Raw genomic sequence first — 23,453 nt, 5'->3', positions numbered from 1 at the left:
AATCCATTAGCCACCATCCACCCTCCAACCAGGGCATGGTTGAAAGGGAACTTTCTGCAGCATGCATTTATTTCTTCGACTGCTCCAGCTTGCAAGAATTAAGGTTGATACGGCAAAGGCACGCACAGCTCTGGCAACTTCGCAGAGCCTCGAAGTGCGTAACGTCAGGTCTTTCCCCTTTCTGCCCATTTCCAAGCGTCTTGGTGTCTCCACTTCCTCCTCGCGTATCCCCAGCCCACCCCGGCGGAGAGGGAGTGGGGAGAAACCCTCATTTTCTGGGATTTCCCCCCCAACACCCCCCTCCTACTCCGTGCTTTGAGCCAACAGCTGCAAGTCCTCAACCTCAAAGGGAGAAACTTTCCCAACCCGGATAACTCTCAGTGCAACGAAGCCAATAAATTTCCCAGAGTTTCCAGGAGGCTGTGGACGAACGACCCGGGAAAAACCTTGCAGAGAATTACCTCCTGACGTGGCCAAAACAGGCGTCCGGACCTACCTTGCGAGTCGCCCCCGCTGCGGACAGCTGTCGCTTCCCCCCAAAGCAGAGTGTCGCCTTTGGGGACGGGAATCTGGGGACGGGAGTCTTCCAGAGAAAAGGACGGGAACGCGAGGCGTCTCTGTCCCGGGCGGCGATGTCTGCCTTCAATTAGCAATCTCAAGTGCCAATTTAAGAGGAAAAAGCAGCGCCGAGGAGGGAGAGGAGAAGGGGGAAGAGGGAGGCCAACTCTACGGGGAATCGTAACATAATCATTTAAACTGGCAGCTTTGCAAAGAGTGCTCCAGCTCTGGGTGGCAGCCTGCCAAGGCCTGGAGCAGCAGCAAGGAGAGAGAATATGTGAGCTACCAAAGGGGCCTGGCAGGGGAAAAAACACACCAAGGCGGGGGCAGTTAGTTTGTCTGGCACTGAACTGGGGTATTTGAATGCAGGACGCTGGATTCAAATCAATATGCACCGAGAGAACGGAGGAACAGGCCAGTTTGTTGACATGAGATCAGCCTCCACAACTGGACAAACTTCCGAATCTCACTTGCAGGACACCAGCTCTCGCACTCGAGTCCTGCTTGATTATGGTGTACAGCTGATGAAAACCCCACTAACTCCAGCCTCAGTCCACTCCTTGTGAAAGTCCCCAACACGTTTGAAAGGTCTTTTCTTGACAATCCTCTCCAGGCTGCAGTCATCCCTGCTGCTTGTGCACCATTTTCTTCCACACTTTCCCCTTCCGCATCACTTTCCATTAATGTGCTTTGATACAGCACTTTGGGAACATCCAACTTCTTCAGCAATTACCTTTCGAGGCTTTCCCTCCTTATGGAGGGTCTCAATGATGGCTTTCTGCACAGCTGTCAGGTCAGCAGCCTTCCCCATGATTGTGCTTCCTGCTGAACCAGACTGAGAGACCACTTAAAGGCTCAGGAACCCATTACAGGGGTTATGGATTGAATAGCTACTGCACCTTTTCACAATATTCTAACTTTCTGAGATTGTTAATTTGGGGTTTTCAACAGCTGTATGCCATGTATGCCATGACATTTTAAAAAGTAGAGACATCACCTTGCCAACAAAGGTCCGTATAGTAAAAGCTATGGTTTTCCCAGTAGTGATGTATGGAAGTGAGAGCTGGACCATAAAGAAGGCTGATCGCCGAAGAATTGACGCTTTTGAATTATGGTGCTGGAGGAGACTCTTGAGAGTCCCATGGACTGCAAGAAGATCAAACGCATCCATTCTTAAGGAAATCAGCCCTGAGTGCTCACTGGAAGGACAGATCGTGAAGCTGAGGCTCCAATACTTTGGCCATCTCATGAGAAGAGAAGACTCACTGGAAAAGACCCTGATGTTGGGAAAGATGGAGGGCACAAGGAGAAGGGGACGACAGAGGATGAGATGGTTAGACAGTGTTCTCGAAGCTACGAACATGAACCTGACCAAACTGCGGGTGGCAGTGGAAGACAGGAGTGCCTGGCGTGCTCTGGTCCATGGGGTCACGAAGAGTCGGACACGACTGAACAACTAAACAACAACAACAATGCCATGATCATCACAATTATAACAAATAAAGGCTTGACATATCTTGTTTTGCATGTCATGAGTCTATCTCATACATAAGAGAAAGGTAAAGGGACCCTGACCGTTAGGTCCTGTCGTGACCAATTCTGGGCTTGCGGCGCTCATCTCGCTTTATTGGCCGAGGGAACCGGCGTACAGCTTCCGGGTCATGTGGCCAGCATGACTAAGCCAGAGCAGCGAACCAGAGCAGCGCACGGAAATGCCATTTACCTTCCCGCTGGAGTGGTACCTATTTATCTACTTGCACTTTGACGTGCTTTCCAACTGCTAGGTTGGCAGGAGCAGGGACCAAGCAACGGGAGCTCAGATTCACCTTTTAAGTTGAATTACAGTGGTACCTCAGGTTAAGTACTTAATTTGTTCTTAAGCTGAAACTGTTCTTAACCTGAAGTACCGCTTTAGCTAATGGGGCCTTCCGCTGCTGCCGCACGATTTCTGTTCTCATCCTGAAGCAAAGTTCTTAACCCGAGGTACTATTTCTGGGTTAGCGGAGTCTGTAACCGGAAGCGTCTGTAACCTGAAGCGTATGGAACCCGAGGTACCACTGTACTGAAATAAATGAACTTTTCCATGATATTCTAATTTTTCGAGTTTCACCTGTACATCAGTTCCCAAGCTTCCCAATGCCGTAATTAACGTGTCCAGGCCTCTCTTTCTCTGCCTACTCGTGTTATTCCTTCCTCTTTACACCCGGAGTGTCGTTCCAACATGCCAAGCCATGATCTGGACTTTTCCAATGCCAAACTCACCGTTCTCCAGACCAGCTTAGCCACACCAATGCAAACAAACGGAAAACGCCCCTGGTTTGTCCCTACGTTTTGCTTGCCATCTCCCAAACTATATTTGCTAACCATCACCCCCTTCCAACTTTGCAAGGTCTAGCGACTTTGTCATAGTCCCAACTTCAAAACTCCACTGTGGGAGGGAAAACGGGGCCTGCATTCATTGCTTGCCAAGTGTCTCTCTGTTTCTGAACTACTCAACTCTGGGAGCCAGCGAACAGCTAGGCAGCTCAAGAGGATGAGGAATGGAAGTTGGCTTCCACCAGAGATTGTGGAAAACCCATCCTTGGTTTGCCACAAAAAAGGATGTTGCAGAGCTGTGAAAAGTTCAGAAAAGGGCAACCTACATTATCAAAGGGATGGAGCAAGCTTCGCTATGAGGAAAGCTTGCAGCATTTAGGAATTTTTAGTTTAGTGAAAAGGCGAGTAAGGAGTTTATGGAAAGTGGATAAAGGGAAGTTTTTATCCCTCTCTCCAATATCTCTAAGCTCTTTAACAGCACATTAAAACATTCAATGAAACGATCCAGAATGAAACAAATTCAAGCTTCAAGGAAAATATTTCATATCCTTCTCTAAGTGACATTTCGCTGTCCCCAAAGAGAAGAACAAATACAAGACTTTTAGAAGACATCTGAAGGCAGCCCAGTTTAAGGAAGCTTTTAATGTTTAACAGACCATTGTATTTCAATATTTTGTTGGAAGCCGCCCAGAGCGGCTGGGGAAACCCAGCCAGATGGGCGGGGTATAAATAATCATCATCATCATCAATATCTACTTAAACTGACAGAGCTGCCCAACAGCAGAAGGGCTCTAGGAAGTCACATGTGGCACAGTGGAATAGGACCTGGGAGATCAGGGTCTGAATTCACACTGCGTCATGAATCTCAATAGGTGACCTTGAAATCAGTCACAGCCTCTCCTCACCTACCTCACAGGGTTGTTGTAAGGATTAACTGAGGAAGGGGGTGGACCATGTACTTCTTGGAGGAAAAAGTAGGATATAAACGTAATAAATAAGTTATTCTGCTTGCCTGCTTAGGAAAGCTGGAAGGGCCAGCCAGATGGAGACATCTGTCGCCAACTTGGCATCCCAGAGATCTCCACGTGGCCGCAAACGGACCTGTGCCATTAGCAAAATGCTCCTAATTTCAAACACTTATGCAGAGTTGGAAGGAACCCCAGCGGTCATCTAGTCCAACCCCCTGCAATGCAGTAGTCTCAGCTAAAGCATCCATGGCAGATGGCCAGGCGATCTCTGCTTAAAAACCTCCAATGAAGGAAAGAGTCCACAACCTCCCGAGGGAGACCGTTCCACATCTTAAAGATAGCATCCATCATTACATTTTGCAGCTGAGAGATCAATCCTTACTTGATTTTCTCGGTCACCTAGACCAGGGGTCAGCAAACTTTTTCAGCAGGAGGCTGGTCCACTGCCCCTCAGACCTTGTGGGGGGCCGGGCTATATTTTTTGGGGGGAAATGAACGAATTCCTATGCCCCACAAATAACCTAGAAATGCATTTTAAATAAAAGCACACATTCTACTCATGTCAAAACACCAGGCAGGCCCCACAAATAACCCAGAGATGCATTTTAAATAAAAGGGCATATTCTACTCATGTAAAAACACACTGGTTCCCGGACCGTCCGCGGGCCAGACTGAGAAGGCGATTGGGCCAGATCCGGCCCCTAGATTGCCTACCCATGCTCTAGACTCAACGGAAAGGAAACTTCGTGGAAGAAGAAAGTGCTAGGTGGGAGAGTGCAAAAGACAGACAGACAGATAGATAGATAGATATTGCACCCCTCCAAATGTTGGTGAAAATATACCAACCTCTTCTCTGCTCTTCTTCCCATAATGGGCACTTTACCGGCACAGCGGTGTAAGTGAGTGTGTACTATGTTTATTATATAACCCATTTTGCAATATCTAATTAAATCACAGACCACATAATTAAAACAAAGCCCAGGCTGCAGAAGTAAAACTGCACCAACCAATAATTAGGGCACTCCTGTGAAAGCCGGGCGAAACAAGAAGGCGTTCCTGGGTGCTTGCAGGGCCAGGAAACTGAGGCAGAACTGGGTTTTCAAGGCAGAACGTGCAAATCTGTGGTTCTGCAAAGGGCCTGCCAGTGTGGCGTAGTGGTTAAGAGCGATAGACTCGCAATCTGGTGAACAGGGTTCGCGTCTCCGCTCCTCCACATGCAGCTGCTGGGTGACCTTGGGCCAGTCACACTTCTTTGAAGTCTCTCAGCCCCACTCACCTCACAGAGACTCCTTCGGGTAGTGATAAAGCGGGATATCAAATCCAAACTCTTCTTCTTCTTCTTCTTCAACATCCAGCTGGAAGGGACTCGCAGGGCAGAGCATAATGAATTGGATGGGGGCCATTAAAAAGTTAAAGGTAAAGGACCCCTGGACGGTTCAGTCCAGTCAAAGGTGAATACGGGGTTGCGGCGCTCATCTCGCTTTCAGGCTGAGGGAGCTGGCGTTTGTCCACTGAGAGTTTTCCAGGTCATGTGGCCAGCAGGACTAAACCGCTTCTGACGCTACGCAACACCGTGACGGAAACCAGAGTGCACGGAAACGCCGTTTACCTTCCTGCCACAGTGGTACCTATTTATCTACTTGCACTGGTATGGTGCTGGAGGAGACTCTTGAGAGTCCCATGGACTGCAAGAAGATCAGACCTATCCATTCTGAAGGAAATCAGCCCTGAGTGCTCACTGGAAGGACAGATCCTGAAGCTGAGGCTCCAAGACTTTGGCCACCTCCTGAGAAGAGAAGACTCCCTGGAAAAGACCCTGATGTTGGGAAAGATGGAGGTCACAAGGAGAAGGGGACGGCAGAGGACGAGATGGTTGGACGGTGTTCTCGAGGCTATCAGCATGAGGTTGACCAAACTGCGGGAGGCAGTGGAAGACAGGAGTGACTGGCGTGCTCTGGTCCGTGGGGTCACGAATAGTTGGACACGACTGAACAACAACAACAACAACAACAACAACTGGTATGCTTTTGACCTGCTAAGCTGACAGGAGCTAGGACAGAGCAACAGGAGCTCACTTCGTCGCAGGGATTTGAACCGCCGACCTTCTTATCAGCAAGCCCAAGAGGCTCAGTGGTTTAGACCACAGCGCCATCCGCTCCCTTTGGATGCGTGCATCCTGTATGGAGAAGAACTGGTCAAGTTCACAGAGACTTGGCCCCAAAGCCAATGGGCCACCCATTCCTGTGACCCAGTGTTTGTATCAGACATATACAGTACACATGTACACACACCCACAGCAGAGACAAAAGACCAACCTCAATGACCCATCTCCAATTTAGGAATGTCAAGCAAACCCATCCGAGGCGCAAACTTCCAACGAAACTCTACATGACGTGCTCTCAGCTGGCAGAACTTTCAAATCACCCACTGAGAAGAAGTCTTGAGGGCTGTTCTGCCTGGGCAGGATCCAAATTGGAAGCTTACTTCCCATGCTAAACTGACTCTGATTAAACCACACTTTGCTAGCCAACAATGAGCATGCTGCAATTTTCAGGTGCCTGAGTAAGCAGGCGCCTGGGGATTTTCCAACCCGGGTAATTCGTCTGCTATATATTCTGGCAGGTCGTGGGCTCTGCATTTGGACACCTCTTTTGGCATGGCGCCTCCTGAGAGGAAGGGGCAGGTTTCTGTTTCCATTCTTGATACAACCGGGTGCCAATCTGAATCAAGATGGCGGAGGGAGCTTTTCAGAACGGCACTGGTTTTCACCGGCGATTTCAAAATCAGATCTTCTGGTTTCTGGGAATTCCCATGCGATGCCAGGCACAAGGCCGCCAACTGAATAAAAATAAATAAACTGGTAAGAGCAAGAGACTTTGCAGACTGTCTCAAAATGGCTTGGTTCTGGTTTAAGAGCATGCTCTGAAGGGGCAGAACAGGCCTGAAAATCACATCCTCCTTTCAAATAGTTCATGGGATTTAATAGGCAAGAACAAAACGAAAAGCAAACGCAATGCTTGACCCAAAACTGCGAAGTTTAGGGGTTTTTGTTTGTTTGTTTGTTTTTTGCATACACACATCTTTAACTTGGCATATAACTACAGTGGTACCTCGGGTTAATTACTTAATTCGTTCCGGAGGTCCTTACTTAACCTGAAACTGTTCTTAACCTGAAGCACCACTTTAGCTAATGGGGCCTCCTGCTGCTGCCGCGCCGCCGGAGCACGATTTCTGTTCTCATCCTGAAGCAAAGTTCTTAACCTGAAGCACTATTTCTGGGTTAGCGGAGTCTGTAACCTGAAGCGTATGTAACCTGAGGTACCACTGTATACTGAACTAAGACTGCTGGTGTCTATTCGTACCAAAGATTCCAAGATAGGCTGCGACAATTTTCATTTAAACGCACACTGTGCTATAGGAAGGCGGAGGAAACACACAGGCAACAGCCCACCTCTGGCAGTTTCACTGACATTTACGGCTGAACTCAGTGGTCGAAAGCAATATCCCTCACGTTGTTGACTTCAACAGCACACCTGCTAGGGTTTATTCTGGTATTAGTAACAGATCTGCAGTCCTGAGCTTCTCGGAAGGCTACCTGTCAAACAAGGCTTGGACCCTGCAAGACGTATTAGTTATTTCCCCCCTGAATTCCTGTAGAAACGCGAGATCACCTTGCACTCTTTATCTCCTTTCTCAAGGCCTTGCAATGAGATTAAACACGGTGGCCAACTTTCACGGTTCTGTGCACACGTCACTTAAATATAATCGCTTCCCACACAGTTGCAAATCAGTATTTCTGCCAATAAGCTTCCCACTTTCTGAATGTTTCTGCTGACGCAGGAGGTAGGGGGTTGTCAGAAAGCTGAGACGGAGGCAAAAGTAGGAGGCGATGCCCATCGCTGCTAAAAAACACGGGGGGGGGGGGGGGGAGAGAATGCCATTTCCTGCAAAGTTAGGAACAAAAGCTGCCTTTGTGCCAGCAAAACCACTCCACCAATCCCTGGCCTCATCTCAGTGCTTTTTGCCTGAACAGAAACCAAGGCAGAATGGCAGCCATGTTGAACAGGCCCAATACCAGGATGTCAAGAACAAAATATCAGCCCAGCAACCACAGTGGTACCTCGGGTTACATACACTTCAGGTTACCGACTCCGCTAACCCAGAAATAGTACCTCGAGTTAAGAACTTTGCTTCAGCATGAGAACAGAAATCGTGCTCCGGTGGCGTGGCGGCAGCAGGAGGCCCCATTAGCTAAAGTGGTGCTTCAGGTTAAGAACAGTTTCAGGTTAAGAACGGACCTCTAGAACAAATTAAGTTCTTAACCTGAGGTACCACTGTATCTACAAATGCAAATGGCACCAACGTGACTCGCTGCCTGGCATGTTCACAGAGTGGGTGATAGTTACAGAGCAAGGAGCTGAAGGAGGCAGCATTCTGTAGACTTGATCTCAGGGTCGAGGGTTCAAGCCCCACGTTGGGCAAAAGATTCCTGCATTGGGGCAGGTCGAACTAGATCAGGGTTTCCCAAACTTGCGTCTCCGGCTGTTGTTGGGGCTACAACTCCCTAACTCAGCAGGACCAGCGGTCAGGGATGATGCAAGTCGTGAGGCAGACATCAAAGTTCTGAAGATCCAAAGCAGCAGGGCTGTTTCTGGCCTTGCAAATTCCTCCGTTGAACCTAAACACAATAGGGTAAAGGTAAAGGGTAAAGGGACCCCTGACCATTAGGTCCAGTCGTGGCCGACTCTGGGGTTGTGGCACTCATCTCGCTTTATTGGCTGAGGGAGCCGGCGTACAGCTTCCGGCTCATGTGGCCAGCATGACTAAGGCGCTTCTGGCGAACCAGAGCAGCGCACGGAAACGCCGTTTACCTTCCTGCCTGAGTGGTACCTATTTATCTACTTGCACTTTGATGTGCTTTCGAACTGCTAGGTTGGCAGGAGCAGGGACCGAGCAACGGGAGCTCACCCCATCGCGGGATTCGAACCGCCAACCTTCTGGTCGGCAAGTCCTAGGCTCTGTGGTTTAACCCACAGTGCCACCCGCGTCCCACAGCGCCACAGGCTGCAAATGACTTTCAAAAACGCCCATCGTAAAAATAAAATACTTAGCGTCGCAACAAACTCTCCTGAGATCCAGAACACTAAAGAACGCTGCTTGGGACATTTTGCGGACTCAAAGAGGGAGAAGAAAGACTGCAAGACAGAGCACAAAAATAAATTGTAGGGGCCGAAGATTTGGGGTTCGGTATTGCTTCCTTCAAGATAGCTTGCCACAGCTCCTCAATCTCTGCCACAGTGAATCCCAACCAAAAAAGGTGACCCACTGCTACTTTGAGTCTTTTAATCTGGAAGCCATCCATTGAAGCTGAACTTTGGAAGAATCGTGACAGATAAAAGGAAGTACCGTATTTTTCACTCCATAAGACGCACCTTTTTCCTCCTAAAAAGTAAGGGGAAATGTCTGTGCGTCTTATGGAGCGAATGCGTGGTCCCTGGAGCCGAATTGCCCGGGGGCAAAAAGCAGATCATGCTCTTTTTTTTTGAAAGAGGGAAGTGGGTGTTGAAACAAAGCCGCTAAGCAGCTGATCAGCAAGAGATCGGAGGGAGATAAGGGACAGTAGTGATAAAGGAGGCTGCCTGGGAGGGGGGAGGTAAAAGCCCATGGATCCTCAGGATTTTTGCACTGGGTCACCCCAAATTCACCGTCAAATCACATATCATGTCTGTGGCCACAGCATGAACCACAAAAATCATACATCCACTGTTTCGTTCAGAATATATTTTTTTCGTGTTTTCCTCCTCTAAAAACTAGGTGCGTCTTATGGAGCGAAAAATAAGGTAACTCTTCATGTGGAAATTGCTCGTCTCAGTCTCCTCTTTTCCAAGCTCAGCACAGCCAGCTCTCTCAACTGTTCCTCCTAGCTGGAGTTGCCAAACTTTTCCCCCCAAAGAGGGCCAGATTTGATGGAGAGAACATGCATGAGGGCCAACCAAAGCTGTTGAGCTTTTTTTTTTTAGGATTTTACCCCAAAGTTGACCATCTTGGTCCCACCTTGTCTGAACATTCCAGCTTGTCGACATCCTCCTTAAACTGTGCCGCCCAGAACCCAGAACTTGGCGCAGGTCTCCAGCTGGGGTATGCCCAAGGTGAAATAGAGAATGAGAATGAGGGGAGAATCATAGAATTGTAGAGCTGGGTCATCTTAGTCCAACCTCCCTGCAGTACAGGAATGTTCAGCTGTCCATAGGGGGAATCGAACCCATGACCATGGCATTAACCAGGCACTGTGCTCTAACCGACTGAGCTATCGTTTTTTGCCCCGTCCCAACATGGCCACCTCGCACCTTGACGGTTCCCCAAAAAAGGAATCCAACAATCTGCTGGAGGAAGGAAACTTTTTCACCATTTCTTTTGGCTAACTGATCCAAAAGCTTCAGGGCTTAGGAGAACATTAGGTCCAGAAGGAAAAGTCATTGGCAGGAACAGCTTCTTCTAACCCACCCAGACAGCGCTTTTCTCCTGTGATGCAACAGAGCACCCTTCGTTTAATACCGCGAAAGGCACAGGGGGGGTCACGCGAGGTGAAGAACGCTGGCGTCCCGTTCAGAAAGGGAGAACCTGACTCAAGCTAATAAAATTAGAGGGTGGGAATACAGGTGGGGAGTACCCTCCCTTGTGAACATTTGCCTGCTTAGAGGAATATAGCCGACGGGGACTAGGTCAGACAAGGCCAATTTTTGGATAATCGAAGGTGGGTAGTATTCCACGTTGCAAAATAGGCTCTGAAGCAGTATTCTGCAGCTCCAGGAATAATAAAAATAATACTCGTATTTTGCTTCTTTAATCCAGCAGGCAAAAAGCATAAAACAGGATTATCTTCCTGCTGTGCTGCCAAAATGCAACAAGTTCGGTCAGGAATAATAAAGATGATGCACTGCTCGCTGCTAGGGGTGCCAAGTGACTGGAGTCCTCGCCTTTATTCCTAGATCTAAGGGCAGAAACTGCAGGGTTCTAGCCCAGGGGTCAGCAAACTTTTTCAGCAGGGGGCCGGTCCGCTGTCCCTCAGACCTTGTGGGAGGCCGGACTATATTTTGAAGGGGAAACGAACGCCTCCGTGCATCACCCGGCGAGATTTCAAATTTGGGCGCCACAGCAGAGCTGTGAGAAGCACCACCAGCTTCGGGGTCCCGCGCCCTTTCAGCTGCACATTGGTGGCGCTTGCCGTGACGTTGGCAGAATTCCAAGTTCCCCGGGTAGGAGCGCATAGTGCGCCTGCCTGCCGCATTAAAATCAGAAGCGATCTCCGGTGACATTTAACTTTTGAGGCCGCAGCGCTCCTCCTCACATAGACACAAGGAACATGCTCCGCGCATGCAGAAACCATGCCAGTCTCCCCGACACGCAGGCCGTCCAATCCTACGCCCTTGACAACGGACGGCAGCGCCAAGAACTCAAGAACGGCTGCCTGTTTCTCTCTGTCTCTCTCACACACTGGCTGTTTGCAGATTTCCTGGTCTGCATCTGGGCTGTCAACCAGAAACGGAAAATAGGTTACTGTCTCATCATCCGCCCGGGCCTCTGACTCGAATCTTCAAGTGCCTTTTGCAATTTAGCCGGAGCAGCGCTCACAGCGACAATGAGACCGTGAGGCCGCAAAACAACACAAACACACAAAAGCTGCTGCGATTTTGCTTTCTTCGCAAGCCAGGAATATTCATGTGGAATATTTTAAAGGCAGCAAAGGCAGGCAATGTAGATTTTGCAAATTCCCATGCAAACCATACTTTGAACTCCTTTTTTTATTTTTATTGGAAATTTTATTTACAACATCACATAAACCCCCACCCCCCAATACAGAAATCCACCCTCCTTAAACGTGAACATAACATACAATGAGCATAACATACAACAATACAAACAACCAAATAAAAGACTTCCTTTATCCTGTATCTGGCCTCCTTATTTACTTCTTATAAACCATTTCCTTTGTGAATAATTGTTAAGATTTTTGTATCCACAAAGTCTCCTGCAGACATTAATCGAAACAATTCCAGGTATGTATTTTGGGGCACTGTTTTGTGAAGTGTTCTCTGCATACCTCGAACTCCAAATGTGCTCTGATCGGAACAGAATCGCGTTTTGAATTTTGAACTTTTTGCGACACGATGCGGCACTCAAAAAAGTGCGCCCACCCCCAAAACAAAAATCCCTATTGGGGAAAATTACGTAAAGAAATGCACACGAGGAGGGAACTGTGTTCAGTTCTTTGCTGCATCCCATGGCCCATCTAGTTCAGCAGCCTGTGGGAAACCGGCTACCAGGATTCGAACACAAGACCTCTCCAGTGGTTTCCAGCAGCTGGTATTCAGAAGCATCGCTGCCTCTGACGGTAGAGGCAGAATGCAGCCATCCTGGATAGCAGCCACTGAGAGCCTTTTTCTCCTCCACAATTTTCCCCAATCCTCTTTTAAAGCCATCCAAGTTGGAGCTGTCCTGTGGGAGGGAGTTCCGCAGGTTAACGATGCACCTAATTAAGCTTCCAGCAGGCTCACAGCTGTGGGCTGTGCTTCTTGGAGCGAACATAAGACGTGTTACCTTCGAGGATCTTGAGTTGATGTGCATGGTGATTCCCCTTCCTTGTTAAAACCCAACAACAGCTCTGTGAGTTAGGCTCAGAGAAGACAGCCACTGGCCAACAGCCACCCAGCGAGCTGCAGGCCCGAGTGAGGACTTGAACTCTGGTCTCCAAGTTCCTGCTGCGAAAACTCTAGTCACTACTCAACACCTCCTTCTCACTTTTCACAGATACCTGGTGCTTGGCAAAACACAGCCCTCCCTCGAGTTCTCCACAAGCAAAGGTGCCACACGACACTTGGTCCGCATTCGCAAAAAAGTGGCCTGACAATGTAGCAGCTCCCATTACCCTTTGGAACTCCCCGCCACTTGACTCCAGGTAGGGATCTTCCGCAAACTCCATTCGTCGCCTGCTAAAAACATTTTTGCTTAGGCAAGTCTGCACAGATATTCAGAATCTTTTGTGTTTGTGTGTGTGTGTGTGTGTGTGTGGTTTTCTTAGGTCACTGCTGGCTTCAATTCTGTGAACGTTTCATTTTCACTAAAAATTTTGTTTTATAATTAAGTGTTTTAAATTCGTTGTTAGCCACCCTGAGCCCGGATTTTGAACCGGGAAGGGCGGGGTATAAATAAAAATTATTATTATTATTAGTAATAATAATAATTTTTTAAAAACGCATTGAGGTTGTTGGTTGTTTTCTTTTTTTAACAATCAAGCAGTATGTAGATTTTATGAAATAAATCAGGGGTCAGCAAGGGGCTGGTCCATTGTCCCTCAGACCTTATGGGGGGGGACTATATATTTTTTGGGGGGTGGGGGAATGAATGAATTCCTATGCCCCACAAATAACCCAGAGATGCATTTTTAATAAAAGGACACATTCTACTCATGTAAAAACACACAGATTCCCGGATCGTCTGGGGGTCGGATTTAGAAGGCGATTGGGCCGGATCCGGCTACCCGGGCCGGATCCTACCCATGAAATAAATAAATACAGAACAGTGTGGAGGGTAGAAGGACAAGCACAGGTCATGGGGGTTACCTGTTCGGTCAAGATATGCGGGCACCTGGAGATATAGATGGGGCCAGTGTGTGCGGGGATAAAGACAGTTTCATGTCTGTAAATACACCAATGGTCAGATTAGCAGAGAGCAGAGGTCTGCCACCTCATGACCTCTCAAAGCCCTGGAATGCCTCCAGGATTCAAGGAGATACCAGCATATTTGCAAAGCTGCTGAATGTGATTTCTTAAATGCTAGCAGCTCTTATCTGGAGAGAGACAGAGAAAGGGGGGGTGGGACAAGAGAGAAAAACAGGATGAAACACAGATGCTGAAACCCTCTGTGGCTGCAGACCCTTGATAATTGCCGGTTAAAAAGCAAAAACAGGAAACTAACAGCTTATACCTGTGTGTGTGAATGGTGCTGTTTCTTTCCTCTGTCCAAAAAAAGAATCACACATACAGCTGTTAAGAGACTTTTGTCAAGGCAACTGCCACCCAGAACGCCCCCCCCCGCACACATTTAAAAACCACTTCCCCTTTGTCACAGCCAATTCTGAAATGCAAAACTCTTTTTTTTCTAACGCCGCACATCTGCTTACATTTTTAATTCTATTTGCATGAAGAGCAGAATCCTTGGAGAAATGCAAATATCTTACGGGAAAAGAAGCTTAATCGAGCGGAGCAGAACTCTGAAAAGGCGGGGGGGGGGGCTTTGCTTTTGCGATGATTTCGGCGCTTACGGTAAAACCCGGCTGGTGTAAAAGAAATAGAAAAAGTCCCTGCAAATGTGGGGTGGGCGTTTGAGGATGTCACAACTGAAGGGGGGCGGTTAATGAGCGCCTGACACAGCTCGGTGTCTGATTTACTTTTTGATTCATTCAGAATATTGTTTCTATTTAATATCAGGACCTGCTGATGGCATTGGGCAAGGATCTCTTTCCCCGCCACCCTCCACAACAGCATTGCAAAAATAGCCATCTCAACCCACTTCCAAAGTTTACGCTCATGCAATGAAGGGTTAGGGACGCGGGTGGCGCTGTGGGGTAAACCACAGAGCCTATGGCTTGCTGATCGGAAGGTTGGCGGTTCGAATCCCTGCGACGGGGTGAGCTCCCGTTGCTCGGTCCCTGCTCCTGCCAACCTAGCAGTTCGAAAGCATGCAAATGCAAGTAGATAAATAGGTACTGCTCCGGCGGGAAGGTAAACGGCATTTCCGTGCGCTGCTCTGGTTCGCCAGAAGCGGCTCAGTCCTGCTGGCCAGATGACCCGGAACCTGTACACCGTCTCCCTTGGCCAATAAAGCGAGATGAACGCCGCAGCCCCAGAGTCGGCCACGACTGGACCTAATGGTCAGGGGTCCTTTAATGAAGGGTTAATCCGAAGATGGAATAAGGAAAAGGCAGCTCCAGGGGGTTTACCCTGTCTTGTGTCTAGTGAATTTGCTGGACCTTGAGCCAAAACGTCGAGAACTTTTAATGCCATGGCTACGTACAACGGCAGGTGTTTAATCTCGTTGCAGGCGCTTCCGAACTACAACTATTTTGGGGTGGGAGTTCAATCACATACAGTAGTACCTCTAGTTGCGAATGGGATCCGTTCCGGAGGCCAGTTTGCAACCTGAAAGGAAAACAAGCCGCGTCTGCGCATGCGCGGGTTGCGATTTGCCGCTTCTGCGCATGACGTCATTTTGCGCATCTGTGCATGCAGCGAAACCCGGAAGTAACCCTTTCCGGTACTTCCAGGTCGCTGCGGGACGCAACCTGAAAAGACGTAACCTGAACCGAACGTAACAAGAGGTATGACTGTACCAGCAAAACCAGGTGGCAAAGCTACGAGTGACTGGAAGGTCTTGAGCAGGGGTCGGCAACGTAAGGCCCATGGGCCTCAAGCAGCCCATGGGAGTCGTTTAACTGGCCCACGATCCGCCCCCGAACCGAGCCGCCCGCTATGGGAGTCCCTGCGCACTGTGCTAAACCGGCACAGTGTGGCGCGGTGACTCGCTTCTGCGGCACCGGAAATCGCGTCTGAGCAGCCGCCAGAAATTGTGGGTGCGGGCGCAATCCGGCCCACGGAGGGATCTCTGCTAGAGTGAACTGGCCCAGGTGAGGTACACCTTGCCAACCCCTGGTCTTGAGCAAAACAACAACAAACCTCTGGGTACGTGAAACATATTCAATAAGCACACAAGACATAACCGGCTGTATGTTTGAAAAAATAATGCATACTATTCATTGTATTGAATTGTAGTTTTCAACAGAAACAGCTCATAAAGTTCAACGAAAAAGGTAGAAGACCCAGTTCATTCTCTAATCAGCTTATGCATAAGGTCCATATATGTGAAAGCGTCTATTCCACCTGTCTGTTCATAGAGTCGATGATATATAGATGATTTGATGTTCATATTTTCTGAGAATATTTTTGAACCGTTTAACCGATGGATCAATGGTGTAAATCCACACCTGACCTTTGAAGGAATATCAAGTTCGCATCATTTTACCTTTTCTCAATTTAGAAATTTTTGTGGATGAGTCAAGAATTAAAGTATGACCTTATAAGAAAAGTACGGCTAGAAATCTCTTGTTACATTATAGATCTAATCATCCCAAACATCTCTGTGATAACCGTCCCATAGGTCAGTTCCTAAGACTAAAACGCAGTTCATCAGACCCAAAAGACTTCAAAACCCACTACTTTTTCGTTGAACTTTCTGAGCTACTTCTGTTGAAATCTACAATTCAATACAATGAACAGTATATTTTATTTTTTCAGACGTACAGCCGGTTACGTCTTGTGTGTTTATTGACCCCTGGTCTTGAGCAAAAATCCCACGTCCCCAAAAGATGATTTTTTTTGCAGGAAGGAAAGCGACAGAGAAAATGTACAGCATCACAGTCACTGCATCACAGACCAGAACAAATGTGTTCTCTCTAAACAGTCAACTAACCCAGTGGTTCCCACTGGGTTTTGGGAGCGATGCCCCTTCGGTGCCATAATAAGCATCATCATTCAAAACGGCAGTTTGCACAAGGAAGCGAGTGACACAAAATTTCAAGCAGTAACAATTAATTACACATTTATTCAAAATCCGAACAAAACTATTTAATTATAGTTTCAGTGACAAGGATTCTGAAGCCTGCTAGTCGCTGACACCCCCCGGCAGCCCCCCTCCGCCACACACTTGCCTCTCAGCGCCCCCACTACGTAATCCCATGGCACCTTTGGGAACCACTGGTCTACTTCCTTGAAAACCAAACTTGGCCCTCCAGCTGTTTTGGGACTACAATTCCCACCATCCCTGACCACTGGTCCTGTTAGCTAGGGATGATGGGAGTTGCAGTCCCAAAACAGCCGGAGGGCCAAGTTTGGTCGTGCCTGCTGTAAACAAATGAGGATGAACACTCTGTAAATAAGAACATCGGAGGACCTTGCAGGGTCAGGTGAATGGCCCATCTGCTCCGCTGTACTCCACCCATCCTCTTCTCACAGTGGCCAACCAGAGGCCTGCAGCAAGCAGGATTCGAACACATTTCTGGAAGCATTTCTGCCTCCAACTGTGGAGGTACACAGCACAGCCATCACGGCTAGTAGCCATCGATAAGACCTCTCCACAGAGCTCTCCAATCCTCTTTTAAGCCAATTGGGATGGCTTTAAAAAGCAATGACAAACCTAGACAGCATCTTAAATAGCAGAGACATCACCTTCCAACAAAGGTCCGTATAGTTCAAGCTATGGTTTTCCCAGTAGTGATGTATGGAAGTGAGAGCTGGACCATCAAGAAGGCTGATCGCCGAAGAATGGATGCTTTTGAATTCTGGTGCTGGAGGAGACTCTGGAGAGTCCCATGGACTGCAAGAAGATCAAACCTCTCCATTCTGAAGGAAATCAGCCCTGAGTGCTCACTGGAAGGGCAGATCCTGAAGCTGAGGCTCCAGTACTTTGGCCACCTCATGAGAAGAGAAGACTCCCTGGAAAAGACCCTGATGTTGGGAAAGATGGAGGGCACAAGGAGAAGGGAATGACAGAGGACGAGATGGTTGGACAGTGTTCTCCAAGCTACCAGCATGAGTTTGACCAAACTGCGAGAGGCAGTGGAAGGCAGGAGTGCCTGGCGTGCTCTGGTCCATGGGGTCACGAAGAGTCGGATACGACTAAACAACTAAACAAACAACAGTTGGGTGGGCCCCTCCTGCAGCAGCGAGTTCTGCAGATTAACCACGCGCTGTGAAAAGGGGGATATTCATTTTTCCTGTCCTTGAATCTTCAGCATTCAGCTGCCTGCATCTCCCCTGCTTTCTCTTCCCCGAGCCTTATCACTTACCTGCAGATTTGCAGCCGTCTGCATGCTTTCGATCCAACGAGAAAAAGAGACTTTCCCTAAGAGTCAGACGAACAGCCCTGCTCTTCCAGCTGCAGTGGGAGAGAAGGAGAGCCTACAGGCGTGCGAGAGAAAAAGGGGAGGACACCGGTCTAGCGAGATCCTTATCGGAAGGTCATTTGTTTGCCTCTCGCAGGAGCAGCTGTGGGAAAGAGAGCGCACCTCCTGCGCACTCAGCCTGCGCCGCCAACAGCGACACGGCCTCCCTGCCTCTGGCACCAGGTGCGAGGCTCCAGTTTGGCAGCTTCCTGGCAGGGCAAGAACCTGTTTGAGGTTCTCCTGCTTCCCCCACCGAGCCGCAGAGAGATCGGCACTTTGATCCCAGGCCTGCCAACTGCACCTCGGAGTCTGTGGCAAGCGAGAAGCCAGCCCTGTGGCTGCAGATCCCGGATGAATGGATTTAATCAAGCCCGGTCATATTTGGCAGAGCTCGCTGGCACACGGAATGCTGCCTGTTTCGAAAGGCCGGGCGCGCATTGCAAACTTGAATTGATGAGAGAGAACCTGATTATATACAGTGGTGCCACGCAAGACGAATGCCTCGCAAGACGGAAAATCCGCAAGACGAAAGGGTTTTCTGTTTGCAGAGGCGCTTCGCAAGACCAATTTCCCTATGGGCTTGCTTCGCAAGACGAAAATTGACGAAAGTTTTCGGGGGGTTTTCCGCTCCAAAACCCCTTTTTCTGAATCGCTAAGCTGCTAAAAGCATTTTAGCAGCAAAACCGCTAATCCCTTAAGCCTTTTATAGCCGTTTTTAGCCCTTAAATTGTCAATAGCGCTAATAGCGCTACTCCGTCAATGGGCTTGCTTCGCAAGACAAAAAAACCGCAAGACGAAAAGACTCGCGGAACGGATTCTTTTCGTCTTGTGAGGCACCACTGTACCAGTCCATGGAGGCGCAGGTCAATTCTGTGTCCAGGGCAGCTGTTTACCAGCTCCACCTGGTACGCAGGCTGAGACCCTACCTGCCCGCAGACTGTCTCACCAGAGTGGTGCATGCTCTGGTTATCTCCCGCTTGGACTACTGCAATGTGTTCTACATGGGCCTAGATTTGAAGATGACCCGGAAACTGCAATTAATCCAGAATTTGGCAGCTAGACTGGTGACTGGGAGTGGCTGCCAGGACCATATAACTCCGGTCCTGAGAGATGTTCATTGGCTCCCAGTACGTTTCCGAGCACAATTCAAAGTGTTGGTGCTGACCTTTAAAGCCCTAAACGGCCTCAGCGTCTCCACCCTCATCGTTCAGCCCGGACACTGAGGTCCAGCGCAGAGGGCCTTCTGGCGGATCCCTTCCTGTGAGAAGTGTTGTGCTGTAGACTGTATGACTATGGAGAAGCTCATTCAGGCACTTATTCAAGAGTGGTACAGGGATCCGAAAATCAACAGCAGCTGTTCAAAACTAGTAGAATCCATGCCAAACCGTGTTCAAATGCTGCTTAAAAATAGCAGAGGTCATATCCACTACTAATGTACGTATATGTGAGTTTTGTACATGTGTGAGTTCCGTAGAATAAACTATATTGTTTGTTTCATTTAATTTGCACAAGGGTGTAACTGGGGATGGGCAGAGAAGAAAAGCAAGAGTTGGGGATGGAGGGGGAGGGGAGCAAGACCCCCCCTCCACGAACATACAACCCCCCCCAAAAAAAGTCTCTTAAAGCCCCCCCAGCAGAAAGGGCCTCCGTTAATCCCCCAGCAACTGAGGCTGTGTGGAAGTATTTAAGTATTTAAGCTCTCATAAGGGACACATTTTGCCAAGTCTGCTATTCCACAGCGCTGTTCCAATTTAATGCTGCGCCCCCTTTCTCTCCCTGCTTTGGTGCTGCGGCTGCATTTCTGATGTGGCTTAATAGCTTGCTTTGGAATTCAAACCACCAGCTGAGTCAAGGGGGGTGGTCCCTTGCGTCCCAGGACCCTTCCACAGCTCTGTTACGTGCGCTGCAAAATGACGCACAGGAATTTGTGTGTTCCCTTAAGCACATGTGATGCATTACACACAAACAACGCCACACGCCTGCTTTCAAATTTTCAATGCATCCCTTCCTTACCGGACCCGTAACTGAATACACAGGAAGAGATACGCTAAATAGACACAACCTCCATCTTGTTTATTTCTGTTCCGAGCTAAGCAATTTTGCCTTTTGCACACTGTATCGGCAAGTTTCTCAAGTCAGCACGGTTGTCTTTGCCCTAGGCTTGGCACAACTATCAGCAGAAAGGCCACATATTTCGAATTGCATTGCCCTGCTCAGTACTTTGCTTGATCCATCTTCTAAAATGGACTCCTTCAGCGATTGCCACTTCTATCCCTGTTCCAATTCCATTTTTTAAAACAGAAAATGACAACTTAAGTTATTTCTTACGTATCCAACCCACCTCCAGAGACCTCAAGATGGTGCATATCATTGTCCCCACTTCATTTTAAACTCACAGCAACCCTGAGAAATGGGCTGGACTGGAAGACAGTGGGTGACGATTCAAACCCTGGTCTTCCAGGTCTTTAGTCCAGGATGTTTAAATATTAGACCACCCTGGCTCTGGCAGGCTGACGACGTGGACTCTCCAAAATAAAAATCGAAAGAGAAGAACTGCCCAGGGGATCATTCACAGGAACTTTGTCTAACATTCCTAAGTTATATTTTCCAGCTCCTTGCAACTGTTGATTTCTGTGTTTCACAATTAAGCTGGTTACAAAAATCAAATAAGTTCAAGCGCCCAGGCTGCTGAGGATTCAATAATCTTGTGCGTTGCTCCAATATAGTTAAGGCTTTTAAAAAACACTTGACCAAATGATTTTGGCTTGTATCCACCTCGCAATGCAATCACCACTGGTTCCCACCAAAGTCGTCTTCCTTGCTCCAACTCTGACATTCTTTAGAAAACTGACACACAAGGCAGGTCCACGAAAGTTAAGGCACGGTTACTAACCCCTAGGAACCAAATACCAAGCCATTTGTTGTGCAGGGGAACAAAATCACGTCGCGCGTTCCTGACCGATAACCCGGAGAATATTCCGCTCGCCTTAGACGAGCGACGTAACAACATGGAAGCACTCTTGAGTATTTGGGATGTGTGGGGAACCTACTTCGCACCGGGGGCCACATTCCCTGATTGAAAACCTTCTGAGGGCCGAATGCCATGGGCAAGGCCGGAGGCAATAGTGTGTGGGACAATGAATTGAAGCTTTTTCCTAAGTAGGCTAGTTTCCACAGACTACAACCACGGAGCTACATCAGAAAAAGAGCAATCTCTGCCCCAAGCTGCATACAAACTGGAATCCTGACACTGAGGGAGCCAGGAAAGGATAAGGGAGGAATAGGAAAGGGTCGCAAAGGATGAGTGCAAACCTGTCGTGGGGATGACTTTTAGATCAAGGGCCACATCCCCCCCCCCCAGGGGCCAGATGTCAGAGGCAAAATTCAGCACAGCAACGTAGGTCCTGAATGGGGTAACTGTGCCCCTGAAGGACCAGGTGTGCAGCCTGGGAGTCATTTTGGACTCACAGCTGTGCATGGAGGCGCAGGTAAATTCTGTGTCCAGGGCAGCAGTTTATCAGCTCCATCTGGTACGCAGGCTGAGACCCTACCTGCCTGCAGGCTGTCTCGCCAGAGTGGTGCATGCTCTGGTTATCTCCCGCTTGGACTACTGCAATGCGCTTTGTGTGGGGCTACCTTTGAGGGTGACCCGGAAACTACAAGTAATCCAGAATGCGGCAGCTAGACTGGTGACTGGGGAAGGCCGCCGAGACCACATAACACCGGTCTTGAAAGACCTACACTGGTTCCCAGTATGTTTCCAAGCACAATTCAAAGTGTTGGTGCTGACCTTTAAAGCCCTAAAAGGCCTCGGTCCAGTATACCTGAAGGAGCGTCTCCACCCCATCATTCAGCCCAGACACCGAGGTTGAGTTCTGAGGGCCTTCTGGTGGTTCCCTCGCTGCAAGAAGCCAAGTTACAGGGAACCAGGCAGAGGGCCTTCTCAGTGGTGGCACCCGCCCTGTGGAACGCCCTCCCACCAGATGGCAAAGAGAAAAATAACTACCAAACTTTTAGAAGACATCTGAAGGCAGCCCTGTTTAGGGAAGCTTTTAATGTTTAATAGGTTATTGTATTTTAGTGTTTTGCTGGAAGCCGCCCAGAGTGGCTGGGGAAACCCAGCCAGATGGGCGGGGTATAAATAATAAATTATTATTATTATTATTATTATTATTATTATTATTATTATTATTAAAATCATTTTTCATTGGAGTACTTTCAACAGACCCAAGCATCTCTATTCTTTATATGGGGGGGGGGGGAGAGGGAGGCATGATCAGAGCTCAAGGACACCTTCCAGCCAGGTAGAAACCTTCAAGGAGGATGTGAAGCTGGAAGATGGCCAGGTACAGAAGCCTAAAGGGCCACATTTGGGCGCTGGGACCCCTGCTTTCGGCCCTTAGGAACATGGCACACCTTCAGATTGGTAAAAATACCTCCTAACACCAATACACAGGGCACCGCATTTCAAAACTTCCTCCTACTCTAACACCACAGAGTCAAGACAGGAAATGCCCTCGAATCGTTGCCCAGAATGCTGACCGTGGGCTGGACCCAAAACGACAAAATGGCAAGCAAAGGAAAGACGTGCAAATGTCAAAACTCCGTCAACACAGGGCATGCGCATAGGAATGGCGTCAGGCGTGCTCCAGAGGCAGCTTGGACCACAACCATGTTGTTTTAATAATATAAATAATAAAAATAAAAGTTACTTACCTAAATCAGCACACGCATCCAAGAAATCTCCCAACAGATTCAAAAGCCGGGAGCAGTAAATTCATCTGCCTCCAACAAATTCCATGCTCAGCAGTTTCCCAGGTCACCATCCAAGCCCCACACCTGTAAAGATATTGACAACAGGAACAATGATTTGTATTATTATTATTATTATTATTATTATTATTATTATGTTTTTAGATATGCTGTAAGCTGCCCAGAGTACCTGGGGAAACCCAGCCAGATGGTCGGGGTATAAATAAAATAATAATATCTGCTAGGATGGATCTTTAGGATTATCTTTAAAATCCACCTGTGCCCTAACCACCTAACCTGGCTCACTTTTCTGATCTTGCTGTTCTCAAGCACATCACTGCCAGTTACAGACCAGTAGATAGTGCACTAGATATTGCCTCTTGCTGCACCAAGCAGCCAAGTCCATTTAAAGGTTAGAAGAATTGCTTAAATTTAACACCTGCAGAAATCCTGGCGTCCCAAAACGTATATTTAAAACTACCATGCTCTTTTTTGGCTGCAAAGATTCTTTAACAAACTGCGAGGCAAATGCATTCAGCACCATCCTAAGTTAAAATACAGATTTGCAGGGAGGGCAGAATGTACACGGATGGCAGATGAGAAAGAGACACACACAACTTTTTAAAAATGGACACGGAAGCTGCCTGAGATTCTATGGCAGACAACAACATAGAAATACTCAAAATTTGCTGTGGATTGCGGATGACACATAATTTCCTGGAGTTAAGTAAGAAGACTCAAGGCTCTGCTTCACGGCAAAGTTCCTAAGCACAGGAAAACTGTTCAGAGCACACAACGTTTTGCATATTATGTTCTATTTTGATATGGTGACTCTTGTCCCTAAGTTTAAGTAGTCGAGCGAG

General features: G+C 48.2%; 1 protein-coding gene across 3 annotated transcripts in view; it reads right to left on the bottom strand.

Annotated features, from left to right (window-relative positions):
- PTP4A3 (protein tyrosine phosphatase 4A3) overlaps nucleotides 1-23,453 on the bottom strand; it is a 121,743-nt gene that overhangs the window by 78,642 nt on the left and 19,648 nt on the right. The window contains exon 2 of one of the 3 annotated variants that reach the window (XM_083449107.1): nucleotides 22,555-22,677. The gene's annotated coding sequence lies outside the window, so the exon portion shown is untranslated. Of the gene's footprint in view, nucleotides 1-496; nucleotides 769-17,742; nucleotides 17,850-22,554; nucleotides 22,678-23,453 lie in introns of those variants that run through there. The other 2 variants (XM_083449112.1, XM_083449110.1) reach the window with 2 other exon arrangements.

This window comes from Podarcis tiliguerta (genome assembly GCF_965153285.1).
Source record: "Podarcis tiliguerta genome assembly, chromosome: 7".
In the NCBI taxonomy this organism is placed as follows: domain Eukaryota; kingdom Metazoa; phylum Chordata; class Lepidosauria; order Squamata; family Lacertidae; genus Podarcis; species Podarcis tiliguerta.
Note: the sequence above shows the minus strand (reverse complement) of the source record. Positions and strands in the feature narration are given on the sequence as shown.